Source organism: Arachis duranensis, chromosome 6 (genome assembly GCF_000817695.3).
Source record: "Arachis duranensis cultivar V14167 chromosome 6, aradu.V14167.gnm2.J7QH, whole genome shotgun sequence".
In the NCBI taxonomy this organism is placed as follows: Eukaryota; Viridiplantae; Streptophyta; class Magnoliopsida; order Fabales; family Fabaceae; genus Arachis; species Arachis duranensis.
The window spans coordinates 4,951,586-4,960,031 of NC_029777.3; the positions used below are offsets into that span (position 1 = coordinate 4,951,586).

The 8,446-nt window shown below is 34.7% G+C and overlaps 1 long non-coding RNA gene across 1 annotated transcript; it reads right to left on the reverse strand.

The window, feature by feature from the left end:
• Positions 1-392: 392 nt before the first annotated feature.
• LOC127748349 (uncharacterized) lies at positions 393-1,084 on the reverse strand. Its single transcript, XR_008010349.1, has 3 exons — positions 898-1,084; positions 734-804; positions 393-619 (listed from the first exon to the last, which is right to left on the reverse strand). It is a non-coding gene; the product is annotated as an uncharacterized LOC127748349 (long non-coding RNA).
• Between the last annotated feature and the right edge of the window lie 7,362 nt (positions 1,085-8,446).

Here is an 8,446-nt window from a genome sequence, read left to right on the forward strand (position 1 = left end):
AAAAATTCGATCCGATCCGCACAATTCTCATCGGATCGAATCGGATACAATATCCGCATTTTTCAGTGTCGGATCGGATTGCGGATATATCCGCAAGATGAAGCTCATTTTTTAATTATCTTTTTAGGTAAAAAATTCAATAAAAAATGTTTCTTTCACACTTTTAAACCTACTTGTTCCTAAAATAATTTTAATCAAATTTTTTCTAAATAACAAAAATAAAATAATTCAATATATAAATAACATGTTTAACAACTACTAACTAAATCACTAAAACATACAAACTAACAGATAAGTAAATATAATAACAAAGATTCCAACAAACACTTCCAATAAGTGAAAACAACAAGCACTAAAATACTAAAAGCCTCATTTAAAATAAAACAGCAACATAGTACCCCACTAAAATCTAAACAATCTGAATCTGCAAATGCTTATCAAGTTATCAACTATCAGCAGAAACAAAACAATTTGATCCAAGATTATAAGATACTAAAATCTAAGATTGTTGAAAGAACATTGAGAATGAAGTTTCTTGCTACTTAAAAATTAAACTTGAGCCATCCCTTCTTAAATCAGCAGGCAGCAGCCATCAGCAGCAAACATGAATAGTGTATTCCTATTAAAATAATACATATTGAAAAATTAGTAAAGCATGTTAGAATAAATTGAACAAAAAATAGTCTAAGTTATTATACACTAATACAAGTGTTTAGTTATAAACTTATAATACCTAAGATGGTTCAGGAGGATGTAATTGACTTTGAACTTCAGGATCTCCAGCACTAGTAACTCCAGAAAATTCTTTTCAATTAAACAACCAAATATGTCAAAGCCAATGGGATAAAATAAAGAATAAAGAAGAGCAAAAAATAAATGAACCAATTCATTATATACCTGAATCAACCGCAGCATCTCCTTCATCAAGCTCAACCAAAATCTTAGCAGGTTTTAACCAATTTTGAGTACAAATTAAAGCCTCTACAGTGGTGGGACTCAAAGCACTACGATAAGGGTCAAGGACATGACCTCCGATACTAAAAACTGACTCGGACGCCACAGTAGAAACAGGAATAGCTAATATATCTCTAGCCATGCAAGACAGAACTCGATACCTCAGAGTCTTTCCTCTCCACCACCTCAGTATGTCAAATCCACTAAAATCTTCCGCCACTTCATCTTCCAAATACCTATCCATCTCATTTTTCTTGAGCTCACTTAACTTTATCCTTTGTGTTTGTTTCCACTTGCTCATAGGGTCTTCAATCATAACTCGTGTCTAAACTAGGATTTGGTGTAGTATCGGAAGAAAAACTAGTATCTTGAGTATCTTCAGGGGGGCGAGGATTCCATATGGTATATTGCTCAAACAATTTAGCAATAATATCCTTCAATTTATTGAAGATCCTTGAAGACTTTTCACCTTCACCATACATCTCAGACAAAGTGAACTGAATATATTCCAACTTATAACGGGGATCAAGGAACACAACAACAAGCACTAGATAATTTAAAGATGGTTTATTGGCTTTGTCATTTGAAGTGAAAGAGAAAGAAGAGTAACGGTGATCAGAATCATCCCAATACTTATCAAACACAGAATAGAGAAATAGAGCATTTCAATTCAGCAGGTTACTCATGAAAATTACCTGATCTCACATAATTACATAAATCATATAAACATAGAATAGAACACCAGCATCTCACATAATTCATATAAACAATAACATGAGCAGAATTCTTTAAAAAACACAATAACAGTAAGGGTAATTACAACAGGTTACTATTATTTATTGAAAATAAGTCAAAAATCAAGTCCAAACACAGAATAGAGAAATAGAGCATTTCAATTCAGCAGGTTACTCATGAAAATTACCTGATCTCACATAATTACATAAATCATATAAACATAGAATAGAACACCAGCATCTCACATAATTCATATAAACAATAACATGAGCAGAATTCTTTAAAAAACACAATAACAGTAAGGGTAATTACAACAGGTTACTATTATGTATTGAAAATAAGTCAAAAAATCAAGTCCAAACACAGAATAGAGAAATAGAGCATTTCAATTCAGCAGGTTACTCATGAAAATTACCTGATCTCACATAATTACATAAATCATATAAACATAGAATAGAACACCAGCATCTCACATAATTCATATAAACAATAACATGAGCAGAATTCTTTAAAAAACACAATAACAGTAAGGGTAATTACAACAGGTTACTATTATGTATTGAAAATAAGTCAAAAAATCAAGTCCAAACACAGAATAGAGAAATAGAGCATTTCAATTCAGCAGGTTACTCATGAAAATTACCTGAAGACTGAAGTCCTGACTCCTGAACGCGGCGATGAGATTAGGGCCTAGGGGTGAGAGATTGGGGGCTTTCAACCAGAGAGGCAGAGAATCCAAGCAGCTGCTGCTAGTGTTGCTCTGAACAGCCTGCTAGTGTTGCTCCGACCAGCACAGGCAGGAACGGCGGGGGTGAACGGCGACCTGAACGGAAGAATAGGTGAGACCCTCAGAGATTGGGAGTCACGGGGTGAATGGCGGGGTGAACGGCAGACGGGCAGAATGGGTGAGACTCTGAGAGATTGGCGGTTAGGGGTGAACGGCGAGGTCAACGGTTTCGAAAATTGGGGGTGAATGGGTGACAGTGACTGACTGAGATTGGGGTCTGGAGATTTGGGTTTCACTTTGTCTCAGGCTTTCAGCGCCGTGAAGGAAGGAAGCAAGAAATAAGGAAGGGAAGGGTCCGAAGGGAGTCACTAGTCAGGGACGAAGGGTGAACTGTGGAGTGTGGTCTGTGTCTGAGTGTCTCTGTGAAGTGTGAAGGAGTGTGGTCTGTGTCTGAGTGTCTCTGTGAAGTGTGAAGGAAGTGTGAAGTGCAAAATGAAATTAGGGTTAGGTTAGGTGGTGGCTGCAACACAAACTATCTAACATATATATATTTTTTATTTTTATTTTTTAATTATTTTGTGCGGATCCGCGGATCTGCGGATCGGATCCGCGGATACAGCACATAAATCCGCAATCCGATCCTTAATAAGTGCGGATCGGATCTTATCCGATCCGATCAATCTGCGGATCGGATCATATCCGCAATTATCGGATCGGATGCGGATAAATACCGCGGATCTGCGGATATGATCCGATCCATGGACACCCCTACTTGCATCATACCTAATATTAGCAATCCAAAGGCCAAAATAGATGTCTTCTTGCAGCCCTTGGTGGATGAGTTAAATGAGTTGTGAATTGATGGTGTAAAAACGTATGATATTTCAACGAAGAAAAACTTTCAACTATGGGCTTCTTTAATGTGGACCATTAATGACTTTTCTACATACGGCATGTTGTCAGGTTGGTCCATCCAAGGATGCATAGCATGCCCCATTTGTATGGAGGATATGAAGGCATTTTGGTTGCCGAATGGCGATAAGAATTCGTGGTTTGATTACCATCGAAGATTCCTCGACTATAATCATCCTTTTCAGCGCAACAGAGACTCATTCAAAAAGAATACAAATGAACACAAAGAGGCACCTAGAAAGTTGAGTAGTAGGCAAGTTTGGCATCGTATCAGTAGAATCCCAAAAATCATCACAAACGGGACAGTTTTGAGGCCTCCGGGATATGACAAGGAGCATAATTGAACTAAACAGAGTATATTATAGGAGTTGCCATATTAGAGAGACAACTTGGTTCGATATTGTCTTGATGTGATGCACATTGAGAAAAACGTGCTCGATATATCATGCGCACAGTAATGGATAATAAGCAAACAAATGATAACGATAAGGCACGATTAGAATTGATGGACATTTGCAGGCGGCCAAATCTAAACTTATTGAGACTTGATAATGGATGGTGGGCTAAACTGAAGGTGGTGTTCGCTCTAACAAATGAGCAAAGGCAAAATGTTTGTAGATGGATTCGGGGATTGAAATTTTCTGATGGTTATGCCTCTAACTTGAGCAGGTATGAAAACGTTTCACAGCATAGGCTTGCTGGGTTGAAGAGCCATGATTGTCACGTTTTCATGGAGTCTTTGCTTCTGGTCGCATTTAGAGAATTTTCAACCAACATCTGAAAATTCCTCACAAAACTAAGTGAGTTCTTTTGGGAGTTATTTGCTAACAAACTTAGCATTAATGATCTCACAGTCGTGGATAGGAACATTCCCATCGTACTTTGAAAGCTAGAGAGGATATTCCTTCCATCCTTTTTTTGACGTTATGGAACACTTAACAGTCCACCTACTGTGCGAATAAATATTATGTGGGCCGGTACAATTTTGGTAGATGTACCTATTTGAGAGGATGATTGGTTCATTCAAGCACAAAGTGAAGAACAAGGCTCGGATTGAGGACAGCATGTGCAAAGCATTCTTAGCTAAGAAGACAGCCGTATTTTGCTCATTCTATTTTCATTCTCATGTTGAGTCATGTAGAACAAGGGTTGCAAGGAACGATGAGAAGGGAGAATCATCGTCAGGTGGAATAACATACCCAATCTTTGCCCCCAGAATGAGCTGCAATAGGTGCAGGCAGTGACTACTGGTTAGAACAGAAGAAAAATGATGACGCATATCTGCATGTGTTGCTTAATTGTGACCAGATTTCACTATACCTCATGTGAATTTATTAAGTCCTCGTAAATATTGTAATCAGTAATATTCTAACTTCTTAATGTAATCAAAACTTATTTATTCTATTTTATCATATTGGTTGTTCCAAGAGGCAAAACCTGATACCTCATTGAACAACTTTCCTAATTGGTTTAGAGAATATGTCAGCGTGCAGCTACGTGACACAATAGATCCGATACTAGTTGCACTTAGTTGAAGCCTAATGAATAAGGAAACTATCTACCCGATGTACAATATTAATGGATATCGGTTCCATACCTTACAGTGGTCGATAGGGAAGAAAATTGATAACACCAGATTTTGGGTTCATGGGGATTCAAGCGAGGGTCACTTTGATTGGGTTTGGTGTGTTGCACAACATAATTGAGTTAGAGTATTTATGTCGCACTACGTACATGGTGTGCGTGTTTAAATGTGAATGGTATGATCTAAGTTCGCGACAAGAAACACGAAAGTACAAGGACTATGATATCATTGAAGTAAATATAAACTAGGAAATATAGGCACTATGATCCTTTTATTCTACCTCAAAATACATGACAGGTATACTTTTTGCCTTATCCGAGTTCATGCAAGTATAGTTGGGTGGTTGTGGTTAAGACTAAGTCAAGAGGCCGCATCGAATCTGATGATAGAATACAGGTGATTACTCTTAGCTCTGCTGTTATGAATGATGATATCATTGACCTTGGATTACAAGACAATGTACTACCTCAACAGGATGACGATCTCGAAGAAAAATATGGGGTCGATGTGGACGAAGAAGAGGATGACAAGTTCAATGATCAGGAAACTATCTCAGAAGAGGTGGATGGTGAACCAGACGAAGATGGTGATGAATTTGAATAGGGTTAATGTAAATATAGTTCTATGATATGAATAATTATTTACCAAACATTTAAAAGAACATATTATAATTAACATTATTTCAGATATATCAATTACCATATATCATTCCATACTTTTACGCTGTTTATTTGATATTTCACTTCAGGTTTAAAGCACTGTTTTAATTATATTTGTCATCAGGTTACGCTTTAAATGGACGGAAAATAATTGTTTTTTTAAAAAAATAAAAATTTATTTTCATCGCAATTTTCTGACGGTATCAACCAAAGATTTTTTTTTAAAAAATTCTCCAATAAACATTCCATCGGAATTACCGTCGGAGAGATCCGATGGTAAAAATGGCGTGAATGTATGCGACATGGCGCCAACATTATCGTTGGATTAATCTGATGGTAACTTTCTATAGATTTCGTCATCCTCCCCCTATATTCCGCCACTAATTCCAACGAAAATTGGCGTCGCACTACAAAAATTTGACGGTAAGGGTTTTCTGGCCAGGTTTATATCGTTGCATTACTGTCGTTGGTAAATCCGACGGTAAACTTGTTATCGTCGGATTTATCTAGAAAATCTGCCGGTAAATTCGATGGTTTTCGACGACTTTCTTGTAGTGACGGTTTTTGACCTGTGGTATATGCAGTTGTTACCAATGCTCATAGGTAACGATTTTTTACCTATGGTGACGGCAACCAAAAAACCGTTGCCATAGTTATTAGAATTGACAACGGTTTTGACAATCATTTTTAAAAAATAGTTTAGAACCGTTACTGGATAGACAACGGTTTAGAACTATTCTCTTTCATGACATAATGGTTTAAAACCATAACTGGATAGGCAACCGTTTTAAGCTATTGTAGTTTTGTTTTTCACAAAGAGGCGTTTTTAAGAGCAATGCCTTTGGTGTTTTTTTTTTTGGCAATGGTTTTAATACCATTTCCATTTTGTAGCTGCCTTTGACAATGGTTTTAGCACCATTGTCTTTTGTGATTTTTGACAACGATTTTTTGTAATTATATAATTCTTTACTTATAATAATTTTCTCATAATTGAAATTAGTTCTATTTTTTTAATTTAGTGTCAATAATTAACCTTAACTATTTAAATCAAATTACTAAAGAAAACTAATTGAATATGTACCATCAAATTTGATTTTTAAAGTATATATTATGTAAGATCCACAATCAATTAGATCATCATTACAAAATAATATAATACTAGTCTAAGTCATAACTACTTCTATATATATCATCATCATTTTTCAAAATACTATAATATTATAGCCTAAGTCATAATAACTTCGAACTATATCATCTAATTTTGCAAAAAATACAATAACAAAAGAGAGCTGAAATAGCTAAGTAGCAAATAGATTTATCATCATGTCCACAAGTTCATGACTTTTACTCTTTAATATTTGCTCTTAAAAATTTGTGACCATAATTAAGTTTGTTTCCCCTTCAACATGATTTTTTTGTAAACAAAACAAAAAATAGTAAATCAAATATAAAACTACACATCTCTAATACTAATAATGTTTACAAAAAATGTTTGAGAGAGAGAAAGAAGGCAAACATATATATAATAACATTTTTCTATTTGGATACACAAAACAATTAAATCAACATCAACATAAATCAATCATTATCCAATCAAGAGCTTATTATACTTCTAAAGGATTTCTAGAAGTCAACCAATAATGTTCAAAAGGTAACGTCTTAACCAATTATGAAACTAACAATTCGTATCTAACAAACTATGTAAAGAATCTTAAGCAATTAATCAATCACTAAATATATAAGTAATTCATAACCATAATCCTAATACTAATGTTTTTATGACTTCTTTGACTACACACTAGCACTAGCACCTATAAATAAAACAAAACTCACCGAAAACATTAGTTACCACATAACAAAAGCATCTTCAACTTGTCTACTAGCACAAATTAACAAATTTGCTATCTCTTAAGAAGCCAATAAAGAAATTAACAATTATATACTTAGTAAACTTAGATAAATTTTTTTAATTTATGACATCCAAAAATTAACAACAAAATCAATTTTATTTATATTGAACAATTATAGAGTTCCAGATTTGTGAGAGAGAGAGAAAAAGGTAATTCATAATATATGAACAATAAAATTTCTTAAAACTAACCTAGAGAGAGTGATTGCTTCAACTTATTAGCCTTCTCAAGGTTAAAAACACAGAGGGTGTACAAGTGTTTGGAGCAACGAACCTTGAACTTGAGCACATCTCTATTCACTTGATTTTCATATAGTGCGCATCCTTCCTATGGGTTGTGAGGGGGAAATCCTTAATCTAATGAATTTGTTTCTGCTACATAAAACCAAACATGAGAGAAAAAAAGTTGAGTACCAAACTACCAAAGGAAAAAACTTAGAGTAAGTTCTTAAATCCATTTCATCCATTTTCAAATCAAGTGATGACATTCGAATATTCTCCTCATTTTTTCGGTGACATATTCTTTTGATCCGAATTTATATCTTTAATGTATAAAACCCACGTTTTACGAATAAAATATATTTTATATATTATTCTCAACTGCTAAAGTACAACACAAAATGAAAAAAATAACTTTACGAGCTCATAAAAACATAAAAACTCCAAAACTTAAACAAAACATATCGAAAAAAGTGACGCTAAAAAATTACACACACTTCAAAATTCAAATGAGTTATAATGACTTCAAAGTCAAATTATTTATATTTAGTATCAAATCAAAATCAGAATAGCATTATACCAAATCAAAATCAGAATAGTATTATTCTAAAATAAGAACTAGTTACCAAATCAAAATTAGGCTTGGCGATTTCTCTCGGCAGGGTGGGTATTTGCGGAAATTACCTGCTGGAGGATGGATTTGGGGGGGAGGGGCGAAATCTCCCCGCAGGTGACGAGGACAAAGA